Source organism: Nycticebus coucang, chromosome 24 (genome assembly GCF_027406575.1).
Source record: "Nycticebus coucang isolate mNycCou1 chromosome 24, mNycCou1.pri, whole genome shotgun sequence".
Lineage (NCBI taxonomy): Eukaryota > Metazoa > Chordata > Mammalia > Primates > Lorisidae > Nycticebus > Nycticebus coucang.
This window is the reverse complement of record NC_069803.1, coordinates 2,708,490-2,728,735: the sequence shown is the minus strand read 5'-3', so window position 1 is coordinate 2,728,735 and position 20,246 is coordinate 2,708,490. Positions and strand designations below refer to the sequence as shown.

The 20,246-nt window shown below is 44.5% G+C and overlaps 1 long non-coding RNA gene across 1 annotated transcript; it reads right to left on the bottom strand.

The window, feature by feature from the left end:
- Window positions 1-282: 282 nt before the first annotated feature.
- Window positions 283-8,313, bottom strand: LOC128576472 (uncharacterized). Its single transcript, XR_008377389.1, has 3 exons — window positions 8,157-8,313; window positions 873-1,997; window positions 283-769 (listed from the first exon to the last, which is right to left on the bottom strand). It is a non-coding gene; the product is annotated as an uncharacterized LOC128576472 (long non-coding RNA).
- Between the last annotated feature and the right edge of the window lie 11,933 nt (window positions 8,314-20,246).

Sequence of the window (20,246 nt, the reverse complement as noted above, 5' to 3'; positions counted from 1 at the left end):
CTTGCCTCAGTTTTTCTACTTTTAGTAGAGACAGAGTCTTGCTTTTTGCTTAGGCTGGTCTTGAACTCGCGAGCTCAAGCAATCCACTTGTCTCAGCCTCCAAGAGTGCTAGGATTACAGGCATGAGCCACTGTGCCTAGCCTACTTTTTTTTTTTTTTTTGAGACAGAGTCTCACTTTGTCACCCTTGGTAGAGTGCTATGGCATCACAGCTCACAGCAACCTCAAACTCTTAGGCTCAAGCAATTCTCTTGCCTCAGCCTCCCAAGTAGCTGGAACTTCAGGCACCCACCACAATGCCCAGCTATTTTTAGAGACGGTGTCTTACTCTGGCTCAGGCTGGTCTTGAACCTGTGAACTCAGGCAATCCACCTGCCTCCACCTCCCAGAGTGCTAGGATTACAGTCATGAGCCACCTCAACAGGCCCTGAAGCAAGAGTTTGAGGTTGCAGTGAGCTATGCTGATGCTACTATATCCAGCCCTCCTGAGACTCTGTCTCAATAACTAAATAAATAAATAAATACAAACTTTGAATATAAATCGTTGGGGGGCCTAACCCAGCCACATGTGAACCCTTTCCCCTCCATCTCCTCTCCTCCTAAGACACAGGACCTGGTTGGCCCCACCCCCCAGAAGTTCCCACCAAAGGACCTTAACCTTCCCCCTCCAACCTGTGGAATGTGCCCATCCTCTAAAGGCCCCAGGTAAAATGGTTTCTAACTGCCCCCAGGGTGGAGACACTACTTTTGCACTGCTCAGGTGGGTTAACCTCCCCTTTCTTTTTTTTTTTTTGGCCGGGGCTGGGTTTGAACCCGCCACCTCCGGCATATGGGACCGGCGCCCTACTCCTTGAGCCACAGGCGCTGCCCAACCTCCCCTTTCGATAAACCTGGCCTGAACATCTCAGGCTTGGGTCTCTAGGTGCCATCAACCTTAATGCTTTCAAGTAGAACTGTAGGGACCCCTAAAGGTTTGCTGAGCCAGATTAACAGTAGAAAAGACATGCAAATTACTTAACCTGTATACCTGGGAGCATACAAAATGAAGACCCAAAGATACAGGGGTGGTGGTGCCTGTGGGTAGGGTGCCAGCCCCATAAATGTAGGGTGGCGGGTTTGAACCCAGCCCTGGCCAAACTGCAACAAAAAATAGCCAGGCGTTATGGTGGGCGCCTGGAGTCCCAGGTACTCAGCAGGCTGAGGCAAGAGAATTGCCTAAGCCCAGGAGTTGGGGGTTGCTGTGAGCTGTGATGCTACAGCACTCTACCAAGGGCAATAAAGTGAGACTTTGTCTCAACAACAACAACAACAAACGTACAGGGGAAATTGTATTTATTTTTATACCCAGGTTCAACAAAGTATGGACAGCTCTGTAGAAATATGATTGGACAAAAAGGGTATGATCTAATGTTAATAGACTGAGTGGGGAAACGCAGTAAGGCCTGTCTATTTAGACTCTTTTTGGCCTCTCTGAGAAGCATTCCTCCTTCTAAGTGTGGGCAGGACCTTCTCTGGAATGGGTCACCTAGAGACACACAAATGGGTGAGGTAATTTCTTCATGGCCAGTTTTTATATGGAATGGTTTGGCGGCAGGGAAGTGTTCTAATTTTTATGGTCTGCCTTGGGGAAGAAAGATTTCTATCGCTCACCTCAGGGAAGAATGGGACTGGGAATAAAAGGCCAAAAGAGGTCAGAGAAAAACTTGTGCTTCTCAAACCTTAATTCTGGGAGACTGTTTCTGAGCCCCATCAGCACCTTGGAATCTGGCTTTAATTTGAACATGTCGTGTTTCCGCAATAGACTTAGAAATACTAAAAAACCTGTACTCCTTCATCTCTTCCCTCGATGCACTTGCTGAGAAAACTCTCCGATTTTTCTAGGAATTGGAGTATTCCTAGGCGTTTCATTGAATTCAGTTGGAGTATTGGAGTACTGGAGTATTCAATAGGCGTTTCATTGAATTCAGTTCTGGCAACTTTTGTTCAGAGTTTGAGTTCCTGGCGACAAAGACCAGCAAGAGAACGGTCCAGGGTGAGGGTAGGACAAAGTATTAATCAATTGATGAATTAATTCAATAAACAAGTATGGAGTGTCTACTGTCTTCCGGGTACTGTCGTAGTAGAGGGGATATAAAAATGAGTAAGAGGGGCTTGGCACCTGTAGCTCAGCGGCTAGGGTGCTGGCCACATACACCAGAGCTGGCAGGTTTGAACCCAGCCTGGGCCTGCCAAACAACAATGACAACTACAACCAAAAAACAGCCAGGTGTTGGGGCAGGCGCCTGTAGTCCCAGCTACTTGGGAGGCTGAGGCAAGAGAATCACTTAAGCCCAAGAGTTTGAGGTTGCTGTGAGCTATGATGCCACAGCACTCTACTGAGGGCGACAAAGTAAGACTGTCTCTACAAAAAAAAAAAAAAAAAAAGAAAGAAAGAAACAGGGAGGTGAGACCTCTCTTTGGTGCCTCTTTGGTCAGGTACCCCAAAGGGACACCCTCCTTGGACTCAGGGGTCCGGAGTCTCTGTAGAAAAGCTGTCACAGATCCTTCCTGGAGCTGGTTTCTCATCGTTAGACATTGCCCCTTTTTATCTCCTCCCTTAACTGAAAATCTAAGGATCAGGGCTCCCGGAGGCTCAGAGGAAGACGGCAGGTCTCTCAGTTAACAGACAATTTTTGTGAGCACCAACTTCAGCATGGAAAGGATGGACCTTGAACTGAAAGGCACTCAGTTCTCTATGAACTTCCAAAGAACTCTTTATGTTTTGCCCTCCCAATAACTTTGAAATGCATCTTTCTTTTTTTTTTGGCTGGGGCTGGGTTTGAACCTGCCACCTCTGGCATATGGGGCTGGTGCCCTACTCCTTTGAGCCACAGGCCCTGCCAAAATGCATCTTTCTTAAAAATCAAAACCAGGATGGGTGGCCCCTGTGGCTTAAAGGAGTGGGCGCCAACCTCATATGCCGGAGATGGTGGGTTCAAGCCCAGGCCTGGTCAGAAAAAAAAAACTGCATTTAAAAAAAAAAAATCAAAACTGGGATAGTGAAAGTTAGCATATACGTTTTGAAATGGTTACAAATCCTATCTCAGGCCATCTTTACTAGTTGACTGGCAGTTCTGACTTTAAGTATGGCAAACTTGTATTTTCTGAGGTGTAAAATTAACTCAGCATGGTAATTCCTGACCATTATTCACCCCCCCAACTTCAGTTTCTTCATAGACTAGGCACTGCAGAAATGAGCAATGGATTTTATTGAAACCTAAAGGCATTTTTCAATGTCATGGTTACCAACCACTAATTGGGTCAGAACTTTTTTTTTAAATTTAAATTGAGTTCTCCTTTTTTCATTTCTTTCTTTTTTTGCAGTTTTTAGCCCGGGCTGGGTTTGAACCTGCCACTTCCAGTATATCGGGCTGGCGCCCTACTCCTTTGAGCCACAGGCGTCACCCTGAGTTCTCCTTTTTTCTAACACTGCGTTTTTCATTTCTTAATATTTTTTAAGTTTCATGAAGACATGCTCAGTTGATTAAAATCCGTACCTACCTAGTTCTTCTTGTAATATGTTGATTCAGTGTTTTGTAAATGAGCCCATTTGTATTTTGGGTTTTTTAAAACCTTAAGAAAATAAATAAAACTGCCCAAATGACAGAAAACTCTTAGATGTTCAGTCTCTTTTCTCTTTTTCTTTTTTTTTGTGGTTTTTGGCCAGGGCTAGGTTTGAACCCACCACCTCCGGCATATGGGACCGGCACCCTACTCCTTGAGCCACAGGCGCCACCCTCAGTCTCTTTTCTCATTCTCATTTTTTCTCCTTTCCCTTTTCTGGTCAATAACAAAAATTAAGCAGAGTCTTGAGACTTTAGCTAAGGAATGTCTGTGAGGACAGGATGGAAGGTGTGGGCCTGAGGGTGGGGGAGTGAGATCCGGAGGTAGATTTTAAAAAGGAAGATCAGTTGCCCCCAGGGGACCACCAAGAGCAACTCAACACACAGACACACACGCCCCTCACTGAACTTAATCAGGTTTTAAAATTGTGTTTGAAACAGGAACTACTTGTCTTGGGTCTCCCGAACTAAAGAACCCGGGGACCTCGCCTTCCTTTTCTTCACAATCAATCACCTTGTCCTTTAAAGCTGCCCCTCCCTGAGGGGTTTCCCCTGGCTCGTGAGGCGCTGCCTCCTTTGTGTAGAGCGTCCTTCTCCCAAAACCAGGGGCAGGTCAGTGGAGGGGCTGCAGGACCGTGCGCAGTGCCTGGGGTGCTCTGGTCACTTTGGTTAACCTAAGACCTAGGTTGACTTGGGGTAGAGAGAATCCCAACTCCTCTCCTATTAAGAAAAGGAGGTGGGGGCGGGGTGCAGACAGAGATTTTCCAAATTACAGATGGAGCAGACTTGAACCAGAACAATTCCCAAAAGAGGTCCCTCCCACACCCACAGGAAGGCCAAAAAAAGGCTTGAAATTCGATTATTTTTGGTGCTTGGGAGATGAGAGGGTAGAGAGAGCAGCAGTGGTGAATATGAACGGATGGTGGGGGGGGCGGGGGGAGGAAAAAGTGGAAGGCTTGGTCAGTATCTCTCCTAAGGAAGAATAGCTCGGGAGAGCATCAAATCGTACGAGAAATGTGGTTGGACTTGAATGATATTTTTTTGTTAGGTGTTTGCAGGGTGTGTGCTAAAGAAGAATATTTACAATTGTTATATAAATTTAGTTTTTGCCCTGAAAGAAAGTGTTGTTCCCCATCCCGTTTTTAACCTCTCTTTCTGAGACGACAGGGGAGACAGGTTTTGCCTACACTTTCTCTGCTCTTTCCTTTCCTCCAAAAACTTCCCTCCTTTCATGCTTGTTGTTTCATTTTTTGTTATTGTTTCTACTTATATTTTTGCTTTGGGTAAGAAGATTAGGAAAAAACATGGCTGGGGAGCCTAGAAATAAGCCATGTTATGAAAGAGAAAAAAGCAATAAATACTTTTGTGAGTTAGGTAGATGAAGCAGAAAATGTTTCTTGGTCAAGTGTTTGATCCTTTTTAGGGCTCACTTAGTTTTTCTCATCTCCTAAAAGGAATGACTGGGATTACCTAGGGTTGGTGGGTAGGTCCTGACATTTGAATGTCAGACAAACAGCAAATAAAAATTTGGCATGATAATGCGCATTTGAGAGAATTTTTTTGTAGAGACAGAGTCTCACTTTATGGCCCTCGGTAGAGTGCCATGGCATCACACAGCTCACAGCAACCTCCAACTCCTGGGCTTAAGCGATTCTCTTGCCTCAGCCTCCCGAGTAGCTGGGACTACAGGCGCCCGCCACAACGCCCGGCTATTTTTTGGTTGCAGTTCAGCCGGGGCCGGGTTTGAACCCGCCACCCTCGGTATATGGGGCCGGCGCCTTACCAACTGAGCCACAGGCGCCGCCCCATTTGAGAGAATTTTTGTATCACTTCTTCCAGTGGTGTTCAGAGGCCACAGTGTGAAGGCCACCAGCGCTCAGATTTGCCTGAGGAAGGGAGGCCAGTTTCTCCTGACAGGGCCTCAATCTTCCCACTTCTCTTTCCACCCACCCTCTCTTCTAAAAAAGGGAAGAAAGGCCATCAGCACTGGGTTGTAAAAACCTCCAGGGCCAAGGCAAGGGCCAATTAGAAATATCTACGTTTGTGTTGTGATGGCAAAAGTCTTTTATAACTGAGATACAAATCATTTCATGTGCTAAGAGGTTCCCAATTCCTGGGAGCTCATAAAACTTGGAGAGAAACCCAATTGAATTATCCCACCAATAGATGGATCATTAGAATTCTTGTTTTTTTTTTTGTAGAGACAGAGTCTCACCGCCCTCGGGTAGAGTGCCGTGGAGTCACACGGCTCACAGCAACCTCTAACTCTTGGGCTTACGTGATTCTCTTGCCTCAGCCTCCTGAGCAGCTGGGACTACAGGCGCCCGCCACAACGCCCGGCAATTTTTTTGTTGCAGTTTGTCAGGGGCTGGGCTTGAACCCACCACCCTCGGCATATGGGGCCGGCGCCCTACTCACTGAGTCACAGGCGCCGCCCAGAATTCTTGTTGCTTTTAAAATAAACTTTATTGGCGTGGCAGTCGTAGCTCAGTGGTTAGGGCGTCGGCCACATACACCAGGGCTGGCGGGTTTGAAGCCAGCCCATGCCTGCTAAATAACAATGACAACTACAACAAAAAAATAACCGGCCATTGTGGTGGGCGCCTGTAGTCCCAGCTGCTTGGGAAGCTGAGGCAAGAGAATCACTTAAGCCCAAGAGTTGGAGGTTGCTGTCAGCTGTGACGCCACAGCACTCTACCAAGGGTGATATAGTGAGACTCTGTTTCAAAAAATAAATAAATAATACTTTATTTTTTTAGAGCAATTTTGGGTTTGCAGCAGAACTGAGTAGAAAATAGAGTTCCTGCATACTGTCTTCTCACGCACACTGCCTCTCCCACAGTCTAAGTTTTGAAGGTAGGTCTGTAAAAGAATTTAATGACTTTGCCAACTACAGCCCTGCTGAAACACAGATTTCAAGCTCCCTAGCAAAGGTGGACTGGCTGGAGATGTTTTTATTGTTTTATTTACTATTATTATCATTATTATTTTTGAGACAGGGTCTCACACTGTTGTCCTGGGTAGAGTGCTATGGTATAACAGCTCACAGCAAATTCAAACTCTTTGAACTCAAGTGATCCTCTTGCCTCAGCCTTCCAAGTAGCTGGAACAACATTTGACTAATTTTTCTTTATTCTTTTTCTTTTCTTGTTTTTGAGACAGAGACACTCCGTTACCCTGGATAGAGTACCTTGGTGTTATAGCTCACAGCAATCTCAAACTCTTGGGCTTGAGAGCAATTCTCTTGCCTCACCCTCCTGTGTAGTTGGGACTACAGGCATCTGCCACAACAACTGGCTAGTTTTTCTATTTTTTTTTTCTTTTGCATTTCAAATGTTTATTCATGTTTTTTTTTTTTTACCACACACTGGTTTTATATACCATTTGACATGTTTTCATCACACTGGTTAACATAGCCTTCTTGGCATTTTCTTAGTTATTGTGTTGAGACATTTACATCCTACATTTAGTAAGTTTCACATGTACCCTTATAGGATGCACCTTAGGTGTGGTCCCACCAATCACCCTCCCTCCGCCCATCCTCCTTCCTCCCCTCCCCTCCCTTTCTCCCTTCCCCATATTCTTAGGTTAGCTATAAATTAGTTTCATAGTAGGGCTGAGTACATTGGATACTTTTTCTTTATTTTTTATTTTTTTGAGACAGAGTCTCAAGCTGTTGCCTTGGGTAGTGTGCAGTGGCGCACAGCTCATACCAGCTTCAAACTTGGGCTCAAGAGATCCTCTTGTCTCAGTTTTTCTATTTTTTTTTTTTTTTTTTTTTGAGACAGAGTCTCACTATGTTTCCTGTCAATATAGTGCCATGGCATCACAGCTCACAGCAACCCCAAACTCTTGGGTTTAAGTGATTCTCTTGCCTTAGCTTCCCAAGTAGCTGGGACTATAGGTGCCTACCACAATGCCTGGCTATTTTTGTTGTTGTAGTTGTCATTGTTGTTTTTAGCAGGCCCGGGCTGGGTTCGAACCCTGCAGCACCAGTGTTATGTGTCTGGTGCCCTTACCACTGAGATATGGGCGCTGAGCCCAGTTTTTCTATTTTTTAGTAGAGATAGGGTGTTGCTTTTGCTCAGGCTAGTTTCAAACTCATAAGGTTAAGCAATCCACCCACCTTGGTCTCCCAGAGTGCTAGGATTATAGGCCTGAGTCACCATGCCTGGCTTTCATCATTATTATTACTATTTTTTTGAGATAGAGTCTCATTTTTTTGCCCTGCGTAGAGTGCTGTGGTGTCACAGCTCACAGCAACTTCAAACTCTGGGACTAAAGTGATCCTCCTGCTTCAGCCTCCTGAGTTGCTGGGACTATAGATGCCCACCACAATATCCAGCTATTTTTTAGAGATGGGGTCTCACTCTTGTTCAGGCTGGCCTTGAACTCCTGAGTTCAGGCAATCTACCCTCTTTGGCCTCGGAGAGTGCTAGGATAATAGGCATCTATTATTATTTTTTAATATTTCAGAATATTATGGGGGTCCAAAGTTTGGTTACATGAATGACTTTTGTACAGTTTGGGTGAAAGTTGTAAGTGTGCCCCTCACCTGGATAGTGTGCCTTCTACCAGGTAGGTGTGGATTTACCCTGCCCTGGAGAGCTTCACGTGGGGTTGAGAGTCACAGGCAAGTTAGTCGTTCTCCGTTCCCTTCTGAAGCCATAAGCCTGGGTTATGTTCCGGTTTTCCTTCCTTCTCCTCCGCCCTAGACACTGTCATAACAAAAGTCCCATCACTTATTAATGTGAAGATTTTCAGAGCTTAGTTTATAAAAATGAGAAATAGAGGTAGTGTTGATGCTAAACCCTGCTCATTATTGCAATAAGTCATATTAATTGATGAATACTTAAACTCATTATGTATATATGTATATAAATATATAAAAATGCATATATTTAAAACTCCATCCTCATCCATCTCATCAAGAGAATAATTTCTAATTCTAGTTTATTGTTTTATAAGCATCGATAAAATATACATTCTTCTTACTATTAATAATTATAACGATGACTTAGTTTCACAAAATCTTTTAACACTTTGACCCTTACCGACAAGGAGTTTTTTAAAATTATAAAATCAATTTACGTATGCATTTTTGTTACAGAAACTATGATAGGGCAATCAATAAAAGATGTTCAAGCATAAAAATATCTGACATTGGGCGGCGCCTGTGGCTCAGTGAGTGGGGCGCCGGCCCCATATGCCGAGGGTGGCAGGTTCAAACCCAGCCCCGGCCAAACTGCAACAAAAAAATAGCCGGGCGTGGACGGCGCCTGTGGCTCAGTCGGTAAGGCGCTGGCCCCATATACCGAGGGTGGCGGGTTCAAACCCGGCCCCGGCTGAACTGCAACCAAAAAATAGCCGGGCATTGTGGCGGCGCCTGTAGTCCCAGCTACTCGGGAGGCTGAGGCAAGAGAATCGCTTAAGCCCAGGCGTTGGAGGTTGCTGTGAGCTGTGTGATGCCATGGCACTCTACCGAGGGCCATAAAGTGAGACTCTGTCTCTACAAAAAAAAAAAAATAGCCAGGCGTTGTGGCGGGCGCCTGTAGTCCCAGCTGCTCGGGAGGCTGAGGCAAGAGAATCGCGTAAGCCCAAGAGTTGGAGGTTGCTGTGAGCCGTGTGACGCCACGGCACTCTACCCAAGGGCGGTACAGTGAGACTCTGTCTCTACAAAAAAAAAAAAAAAAAAATCTGACATCTGGATATAGTTCTTCAAGGGAAATGGGATAAAAATACAGTTCAAGGAGTAAAGGGAGTGATTTAACATCTATGCCTATGAAAGAACTAACTGTTCATTTTAAAAATGAATGATAGTAGGGCGGTGCCTGTGGCTCAGTCGGTAAGGCACCAGCCCCATATACCGAGGGTGGCGGGTTCAAACCCGGCCCCGGCTGAACTGCAACCAAAAAATAGCCGGGCGTTGTGGTGGGCGCCTGTAGTCCCAGCTACTCGGGAGGCTGAGGCAAGAGAATCGCTTAAGCCCAGGAGTTGGAGGTTGCTGTGAGCTGTGTGAGTTCACGGCACTCTACCAAGGGCCATAAAGTGAGACTCTGTCTCTACAAAAAAAAAAAAAAAAAAAAAAAGAACGATAGTATCAAATTACTAGGTACTTAGATTTCTATTGGATATATTTAAAAGGATGAAGTAACAGATTTATATTAGAACATCCCATGCTAATAATCTGCAGAATACATCCTTTGCGACCACGTCAACCTACTATTAAAAGTTGTAGATGTCACCTTAAAATTGTGCAAAGGGGTTCGTTTTTAAGTATTTTTTTTAGGGATACAGGTGAGAAAAAGTTTTAAGGCTGCTGCTTCTACCACTCTCTACTGATATTCCTGCTCCTAATATAGTACTTCCATTTTCAGATCTTTTACAACCTTGAACAAGAGAAATTGTAGGCATCATTGTACTTAAATTCAGAGAATTCCTAGTCCAAAGTTCTTTGTTCCTTACTATGCTGCCCATCTTCTCTGAAATGGGTGATAGGTCCAGGGTCACAGCAGTAGGGCTTAAATTGGTGAAAGCAGAAATAAATCAGCCTTTAGTCCTCACGGCTGAACTATTTCAAGAATACGAAGTTACAGCTCAGTGGCCATGAATTGACTCACAGTATACTCAGCGACAAAATTACAAGCTGCCTTCTAACAGACTTCTGCTGTAAAGATTGCTTGTCACCTTCTGAATGTAGGGGACAGCCACAGCAAAGTTTTATGGTAACTCATTGAAAAGCTCTAACCACCCCTGATGAGCACCTTGTCATAGAAGAATGACTTTCTCAACCACTGGGTTCTGGTAGAGTTTCTCCAAGTTTTGAAACTTTTTTAAAGGAAGGCAGAAAAGTGGATGGAAGCAACCATATGCCCCAATGGCAGAGGAAAGTGCTGAAGGCAGCAGCTGTGCAGTAGCCATCTCAGGAGCTGAGACGGGAGAGGAATGAGGCCCTGCTCTTTATTTTAGAACTGGAAACTAAATGTTAGTTCCCCACAATTTAAGGGTTGCTGGCTATGACATGTGAAACTGTGCTTAACCATTCTTTAGAGTTCACAATTAGTGCTGCTACAGTTCTCTAGGGTTAAGAGGGATATAGGTTTCACCACAAGTGATTTTTTTTTTTTTTTTGAGACAGTCTCACTATGTCCACTTAGTAGAGTGCCATGGCATCACAGCTCCCAACAACCTCCAACTCTTGGGCTTAAGTGTCTTGCCTCAGCCTCCCTAGTAGCTATGACTACAGGTGCCTGCCATAACACCGGCTATTTTTTGTTGTAGTTGTCATTGTTGTTTGGCAGGCCCGGCTGGGTTCCCTAGCCACTGAGCTGCAGGTGCGGGTGCCAAGCTCGATTGGCCTTTCTCACTCAGCATGGTTCTCTGAAGATTCATGCAGGTTGTTGTGTCTAGAGTTTATTCCTTTTTATGGCTAAATAGTATTCCGCAGAATAGATGTAACACATTTTGTCTAACTCGTCACCAGGTGAAGGACATCTGGGTTATTTCCAGTTTAGGTTTAGTATGAACAAAGCTGCTATAAACATTCAAGTACAGATTTTTGTACAGACATCACGAATCTTCATTTCTTTGGGATTAGTGCCCAGGAGAATAGTCGCTGTGTCATATTATAGTTGACATGTTTAGTTTTTTAAAAGAAACTGCTGGGTGGCGCCTGTGGCTCAGTGAGTAGGGTGCCAGAACCATATACGGAGGGTGGCGGGTTCAAACCCAGCCCCGGCCCAACTGCAACAAAAAAAGAGCCAGGCGTTGTGACGGGCGCCTGTAGTCCCAGCTGCTCGGGAGGCTGAGGCAGGAGAATCGTGGAAGCCCAAGAGCTGGAGGTTGCTGTGAGTCCTGTGACATCATGGCACTCTACCGAGGGCAATAAAGTGAGACTCTGTCTCTACAAAATAAAAAAAGAAACTGCTAAGGCTGGGCATGGTGGCTCAAGCCTGTAATATAGGCACTCTGGGAGTCTGAGGCAGGTGGATTGTTTGAGCTCAGGAGTTCCAGACCAGCCTGAACAAGAGACCCTATCTCTACTACTAAAAATAGAAAAACCAGCTGGGTGTGGTGGTGCATGCCTGAAATCCCAGCTTCTCCGGAGCTTGAGGATAGAGGATTGCTCAAACCCAAGAGTTTGAGGTTGCTGCGAGCTATGATGACACCATGGCACTCTACCCAGGGTGAAAGAGTGAGACTCCGCCTAAAAAAAAGAAAGTAAAGGAAACCACCAAAGTGTTTTCCCGGAGGCTGTGCAGTTTTATATTCCTATCAGCAAGGTACTGTGATCTGGTTTCTCAGCATCCTCACCAGCACATGATGTTGTCAGCCTTTTTTATTTTAGCCATTCTGATAGGTATGTAGAGATATCTCATAGTGATTCAATATTTTTAATTTATACAATCCTTGGAAGCTTTTTATTCATGAAATCTTTCTTATGGGCACTAATTAAAAACATTTTATTGGCTTGGCACCTGTGGCTCAAGCAGCTAAGGCGCCAGCCACATATACCTGAGCTGGTGGGTTCAAATCCAACCCGGGCCCTCCAAACAACGATTCAACCAAAAACAACAAGAAAAAAAAATAGCTGGGCTTTGTGGCGGGTGCCTGTAGTCCCAGCTGCCTTGGGAGGCAGAGGCAGGAGAATTGCTTAAGCCCAGGAGTTGGATCTTGCTGTGAGCTGTGATGCCACAGCACTCTACCCAGGGTGACAGCTTGAGGCTCTGTCTCAAAATAAATTAAAAAAAAATTTATTAATAAAAAGATACAGAGTTCATGCAATATTTAAAAAATATAATAGGATGGGAGTGAATCATAAAGTCTGCTCTTATCTCTTCAAGGGGTGATCTCCTCCCCTAAGGCCACCTCTCTGATCAGGAAAACCACATGAAACTTTCCACCTACGACAAAGTCAACTGATGACAGTACAACCACTTCTTCCTAGTCCAAGATCCTCACCAGGAATGATGAGGATGTCCTGAGCACTTGTTGCCTGTGTTGCTAGTTAACTTCCTCCTCCTCGGCTCCAGTCAGCTATTCCACCTGTGGACCTAGGAATGAGCTGGATAGAATCGAGTCTTCCACACCCTCTCCTCTCCATGTCCAAGGACCTCTCCACTCTCCTGAGGCTTCCAATCTGCTGAGGGCTAGGAAACCACACAGCTGGGCCTTCTGAAATTAGGTATTCAATCTGAATCAATAAGCAAGCCTAAGAAAAGCTCACCAGGACTGTGGACAGCTGCCCAGAGGCCAGCTTCCTCCCACCGTATGAATTCAGAGTTCTGGTCCAGAGATGGAGGATGTCAGAGGAGCCACCATGTTCCTTGATGTATCTTTTTAGCAAGCCAGGACTGTGACAAATTCAGATGCTGAATGGTATATTTGGCTATTTATCCAATTAGAGCACCCACAGTATCATTAAGTATTAGGTGTAAGGATAAATTTAGTTTGTTATTGTTTAATTGCTAAACAAAGGAGTTAAGCTGCTTAACTGGGTTTAATTCCCCAGCCTAGTACTATGCTTAATTTTAACATAGTTTGATGGACATGTAGAGTCATTGCAAATTACCTGTCTCCAATGACTCAGACTGAGTTTCCCCAGGACTCAGAGTTCAAGCTGCTAACTAGGTTTACACATGTCTTCTAGTGGCAGAAGTTTCAATGTGAATGGATGCAAAATTTGTTAAAATATCTAAAAAATGTATCCAGAGATTGACAAGTATATTTTTTTATTGATGGGGATTCATTGAGGGACAAGTATTTTTTTTTTTAATTAAAGTAAATTAAATTAGGCTCAGCGCCTGTAGTTCAGTGGTTAGGGCACCATCCACATATACCGAGGTATGAGGGTTTGAACCCGGCCCGGGCCTGCTAAACAAAAATGACAACTGCAACAACAACAAAAAATAGCCGGGCATTATGGTGGGCACCTGTAGTCCCAGCTACCTGGGAGGCAGAGGCAAGAGAATCGCTTAAGCATGAGATTGAGATTGCTGTGAGCTGTGATGCCACGGCACTCTACCGAGGGTAACATAGTGAGACTCTATTTCCAAAAAAAAAAAATTAAAAATAAATTAATTAACTAAAGAAAAAAAAATTTTTTTTTTTTTTTTTTTTGTAGAGACAGAGTCTCACTTTATGGCCCTCGGTAGATGCCGTGGCCTCACACAGCTCACAGCAACCTCCAACTCCTGGGCTTAAGCGATTCTCTTGCCTCAGCCTCCCGAGTAGCTGGGACTACAGGCACCCGCCACAACGCCCGGCTATTTTTTGGTTGCAGTTTGGCCGGGGCCGGGTTTGAACCCACCACCCTCGGTATATGGGGCCGGCGCCTTACCGACTGAGCCACAGGCGCCGCCCATTTTTTTTTTTTTTTTTTGAGATAGACTTTGTTGCCCGTGGTAGACTGCTGTGGTGTTATAGCTCACAGCAACCTCAGACTCTTGGGTTCAAGCGATTCTCTTGTTTCAGTCTCCCAAGTAGGAGGGACAACAGGTGCCTGCCACGCCCGGCTATTTTTAGAGACATGGTCTCACTCTTGCTCAGGCTGGTCTCAAACTTGTGCTGTGAGCTCAGGCAATCCATCTGCTTCAGCCTCCCAGACTGCTAGGATTACAGGTGTGAGCCACCATGCCTGGTTATTGGCAAGTATTTTTAAGTTGAGGATGTTAGTTTTATGTCACTTCTGTATTTATTTATTTAGAAACAAAGTTTCACTCTGTTACCATAGCTAGAGTGCCATGGTATCATCATAGCTCATAGCAACCTTAAACTCTTGGGCTAAAGTGATCCTCTTGTTTCAGCCTTCCATGTAGCTGGGACTATAGGTGCCTGCCACAACGCCCAGCTATTTTTTTCTATTTCTAGTAGCGACAGGGTCTCAGGCTGGTCTCTAACTCCTGAACTCAAGCCTTGTTCCCGCCGAGGCCTATCAGAGTGTTAGAATTACAGGCATGAGCTACTGTGCCTGGCCACTGCCATTGTTTTTAAATCACAAAGCAGCTATGAGATCTCTGAGATACTTTCATAGTAAAAATTATTTACTTTTAAAAGTAACATTTTTTTTTTTAAATCATAAAATAATACAATGCTAGGAGGCGCCTGTGGCTCAAAGGAGTAGGGCACTGGCCCTATATGCTGGAGGTGGTGGGTTCAAACCCAGCCCTGGCCAAGAACTGCAAAAAAATAAAAATAAAAAAATAAATAAATAGGGCGGCGCCTGTGGCTCAGTCGGTAGGGCGCCGGCCCCATATACCGAGGGTGGTGGGTTCAAACCCGGCCCCGGCCAAACTGCAACCAAAAAAATAGCCAGGCGTTGTGGCGGGCTCCTGTAGTCCCAGCTGCTCGGGAGGCTGAGGCAAGAGAATCGCCTAAGCCCAGGAGTTGGAGGTTGCTGTGAGCTGTGTGAGGCCACGGCACTCTACCGAGGGCCATAAAGTGGGACTCTGTCTCTACAAAAAAAAAAAAAAAATAAATAATACAAGCCTTATTAAAGAAAGCCTGGAAGACCCAGAAATACAGAAGATGTAAAAAAAAAAAAGCCTATAAACCCACTATTCAGATAATTATTGTTGACACTTCAGGTATATGCTTGGAAAACTAAATATTTATTATCGAACATACACATGTACACACAGATGGCGATTATCTCTAGCGAGAACAGTGTGTTTCAGGGACAAGTGTGGAAGAAATATTGTTTTACTGTTATTCTTTTGTGCCTTTTGAACTTTGTACTATGTGCATATATTTCCAAATTAACTAAATAATGGAAGGGCATAAATCTGTATTTCCAAATGTCCTTTTTGCTTTGGTTCCCCACATTTTGTAATAATCAGTTTGTGTTGAGAATGACTGATATAAAATTGGGCCCGTTTTACTCTTGGAATAAACTGCTAATGAGTTTGGCTATATTTACCCACAAGTATTACTAATAGTAGCCCCACATTATTCATGTGGGCTCAGTGCTGAGGTAATGAATTATGTAACTAGGCTAAGTAAAAATAAACTCAAATATAGTGATAAAACATGGCCATGAAGCCAAAGGTCCATTCTCTTGATCTGAACGAGGAAGGCCCAATTCTTCCCATATAATCACAGGGTGTTGTTGAGGATACAGGAATCCTAGTGGTGCCCTGTACTTATTCAAACTGACAGCATCAATCAATAGGAATGGTGCATTTGGCCGGTGGACTGTTATTTCTGAGGACAGAATGAATACTGAGTTTTGAGGTTTATAATAGTGTTAAATTTAGTAGTATAGCACTGTATTCCAAACTTTGTTACTAAAAAATAATTTAGGTGGGGCGGCGCCTGTGGCTCAAGGAGTAGGGCGCCGGTCCCATATGCCGGAGGTGGCGGGTTCAAACCCAGCCCCGGCCAAAAAAAAAAAAAATAATAATTTAGGCATGTGTATGTGTACACATATACTTGTGTGTGTGAGTATATATTTATATATCTTCTGTTTATATTTCACAAGTTTGATTTTATATACAAACTTCCAGGTCTTCCACCAAAGGTTTATCTTTATTTTTTGAGATAGCATCTCACTATGTTACCCTCAGCAGAGTGCTGTGGCATCACAGTTCACAACAACCTCAAACTCTTGGGCTAAAGTGATTCTCTTGCCTTAGCCTCCCAAGTAGCTGGGACTACAGGTGCCTAGCACAATACCGGGCTTTTGTGTGTGTGTGTTTTTGTTTTTTTTTAGAGACAGAGTCTCACTGTACCGCCCTCGGGTAGAGTGCCGTGGTGTCACACGGCTCACAGCAACCTCTAACTCTTGGGCTTACGTGATTCTCTTGCCTCAGCCTCCCGAGCAGCTGGGACTACAGGTGCCCGTCACAACGCCCGGCTATTTTTTTGTTGCAGTTTGGCTGGGGCTGGGTTTGAACCCGCCACCCTCGGCATATGGGGCCGGCGCCCTCCTCACTGAGCCACAGGCGCCGCCTGTGTGTGTGTTTTTAAAGAGACAGAGTCTCACTTTATCGCCCTTGGTAGTGCCATGGCGTCACACAGTTCACAGCAACCTCCAACTTCCGGACTTAGGTAATTCTCTTGCCTCAGCCTCCTGAGTAGCTGGAACTACAGCTGGGCTATTTTTTTGTTGCAGTTGTTTAGCTGGCCCTGGCTGGGTTTGAACTTGCCACCCTCAGTGTATGTGGCTGGTGCCGTAACCACTGTGCTACAGGCACCGAGCCCAAAGTTTTACCTTTTCTGACTTGACTTTATCACTGTCCCTTACTGCTGTTTTCCTTCTTTTATACACATAAATTTCCTAAGTTTCTTCTACTTCCTATTTTTTCTAGTCTCAAGGCAGGGGTTGCTGAACTATGATTTGGAACTTGACTGGCTATGTGCTTCTGAGATGATCTCTCTCCCTAAAACCTGAATTGGGTCATCTGTAACAATGGGATTAATACTCCATAATTCTTTGAGAGTGGGGGAAAAAAGGAGTTGATACTTTGAAAGACAAAGATTTTAATCTAAAGGCATGATGGTGTTATTTATTTATTTATTTTGTCATCCTCGGTAGAGTGCTATGGTGTCATAGCTCAGAGCAACCTCAAAATTCTGGGCTCAAGAGATTCTCGTCTCAGCCTCCCAAGTAGCTGGGACTACCAGTGTCCACAATGCCCAGCTATTTTTAGAGATGAGGTCTTACTCTGGCTCAGGCTGGTGTCGAACCCATGAGCTCAGGCAATGCACCCGCCTCAGCCTCCCAGAGTGCTAGGATTATAGGTGTGAACCACCACACCTGGCCTTGATGGTTTTTAAAATTTAGCACACATCATCAGTATTTACCATGTACCCTAAAAGCAGAAGCACAGTCAATCCCAATAGCAATGGCATGAGAGAGTTACGTTATCACTGCCTTCCCCATTTTATAGATAAGTATGTGGTCCCTGGCTATTCAGCTTATTAGTGACACAGGAGTCAAACCCAGGCAGGTTGGTGCTAGAGTCTAGTTACTACGCAGCCAGTAACTATGAAATTGGTGCTTATTCACTTCTGATTGTGTCCCTTCCTTACCCCTAAACCTTCAGTGGCTCCTGAAGCCTAAAGTAATAAATATATAGTCCTTAGCTAAGCAGAAAATATCCTCCAGCTATCTTTCTTTCCTGTTTTATTCCTCCATGAAAATCATTTATCCTCTGGTGCTCCAGCTGGACAGGAGTAGCCACATTTCCCTGATCTGCGAGTTCCTGCCTCTAAGCTGTGCCCTTGGTAATTTGCTTATCTGGAATCCACCTCTTCTCACCTTCTAAATTTCACCTTTCCTCAAGGTCCTTCCAAAGTGCGGGGTCCTCCGGCTCATCTCTACCCTCCTGTCTGCAAGTATTAGTCTCTAGCTTCTATGAGTTATTTCTGTACACGCTATATTCCCTCCGTAGTAAAAGATAAACTCCTTGAGGGCTGAAATATGATTTTATTTCTCATAGAACTTTTAAATTTTAAAAACTAAATTGGCCACGTGTGGTGGCTCATGCCTGTAATCCTAGCATTCTGGGAGACCCAGGCTGGTGGATCACCTGAGCTCAGAAGTTTGGGACCAGCTTGAGCAAGAGCAAGAGCAAGACCCCATCTCTACTAAAAATAGAAAAACTAGCCAGGTATCATGGTAGGCACCTGTAGTCCCAGCTACTTGGGAGGCTGAGGCAGAAGGCTGGCTTGAGCCTACGAGTTTGAGGTTGCTGTGAGCTGTGATGTCACGGCACTCCACCCACAGCAACAGAGACGCTGTCTCAAAAAACAAACAATTAAATTCTTCTTTTTTTTGACAAATAGGTACACACTTGTTGCAAAAAAATGTAACATTACAGAATACATCTTTTAGAAAGTATAGGCTCAGTGCCCATAGCTCAGTGGTTAGGCCTCCAGTCACATGCAAAGAATCACTTATGCCCAAGAATTTGAGGTTGCTGTGAGCTGTGATGCCATGGCACTCTACTCAGGGCAATATAGTAAGACTCTGTCTCAAAAAAGAAAAAAAGAAAGTACAATCACCATTATAACTCTTCCTCTTCTGCCTTTCTGCCTCAATCCTCGGCTAATTTTTTTAGAGACAGGGTCTCCCTCTACCTCAGGCTGGTGAGAACCGTGACTAACAGTTTGGAATGTATTTTTCTAGACCTTTTTCTTGTAATAAAGTATATATAAAAAAATATAATTAGGGTGGTGCCTGTGGCTCAGTGGGTAGGGCACTGGTGGCTCCATATACCGAGGGTGGCGGGTTCAACCCTGGCCCCGTCCAAACTGCAACAAAAAATAGCCTGGCATTGTGGCAGGCTCCTGTAGTCCCAGCTACTTGGGAGGCTGAGGCAACAGAATTGCCTAAGCCCAAGAGCTGGAGGTTGCTGTGAGCTGTGATGTCTACTGAGGGCAATAAACGGAGACTCTGTCTCTAAAAAAAATATGTAATTACATAAAAATTTAATTTATTACATATTAATGATGATTAATGCTGGCCTGGTGGCTCATGCCTGTAACCCAGCAGTCTGGGAGGCCGAGGTGGGTGGATTGCCTGAGCTCAAGAGTTAGAGACCAGCCTGAGCTAGAGTGAGACCCTGTCTCTAAAAAAATTAGCAGAGGATTGAGGCAGGTGCTTGCAGTCCTAGCTACTTGGGAGGCTGAAGCAAGAGGACGGCTTGAGCCCAAGAGTTTGAGGTTAATGTGAGTGCTGAGACACTTACAGAGGGCGACAAAGTGAGAATCTGTCTCAAAAAAAAAAAAGGATGATTAATATTAGAAATGTGGAGGGGGTGGCTTGGCGCTTGTAGCACAGTGGTTACAGTGCCAGCCACATCTATCAAGGTTGGCGGGTTCGAACCCAGCCCCGGCCAGCTAAACAACGACAACTGCAAAAACAAAATAGCTGGGCGTTGTGGGGGGTGCCTGTAGTCTCGGCTGCTTGGGAGGCTGAGGCAGGAGAATTGCTTAAGCCCAAGAGTTTGAGGTTGCTGTGATACCATTGTGCTCTACCGAGGGTGAAATAATGAGACCCTGTCTAAAAAAAAAAAAACAAAAAACAAAAAACAAAAAAACATACGTAGAGGGGAAAGATTGTTGCTTTATGTCTTTCTGTACACTTCACAAGGCCTGACGGTGGGTCTACCAGAGTAGCTCAGGGGGTTCCAGATACAATGGGTCTCAGGTTGCCTAGCTTTGTATACAGGCTTCATCTCTATGGCTCAGCCACTTTATCACCATAAAATGGGGAAATAATTAAATAATACATGTACAGCAATTAGCATTTGGTAAGTATCTGGAAATAAGTAAATGAGAGCTATATGAGAGGGAAAAATGGTATAGTAATAGGTTAATTGTTTATTGAATGAAAAGGACTCAATAGAATAATGGTAGTTTGAGAAATCTTTGTAGAAATTTATGGTGCCTAATCATTCATACTTTGCTATAGAAACCAATAGAAACTATTCCTAAAATGACCAGCTAACATTAGGATGCAATGTGTGGGCTTAGAGCAGTTTTTCTCTATGCAAAATGAACCAGCCTGAGCCACGATCAAACCAATGACCTTGCCCTCTTCTGTCTCAGACTTTCCCTAATTGACCTAACTGGGCCCCGCTGGAACCTCATATAAGGGGTATCTATAAAGACAAGAGAACAACACAGTTCCCTGGGGGAT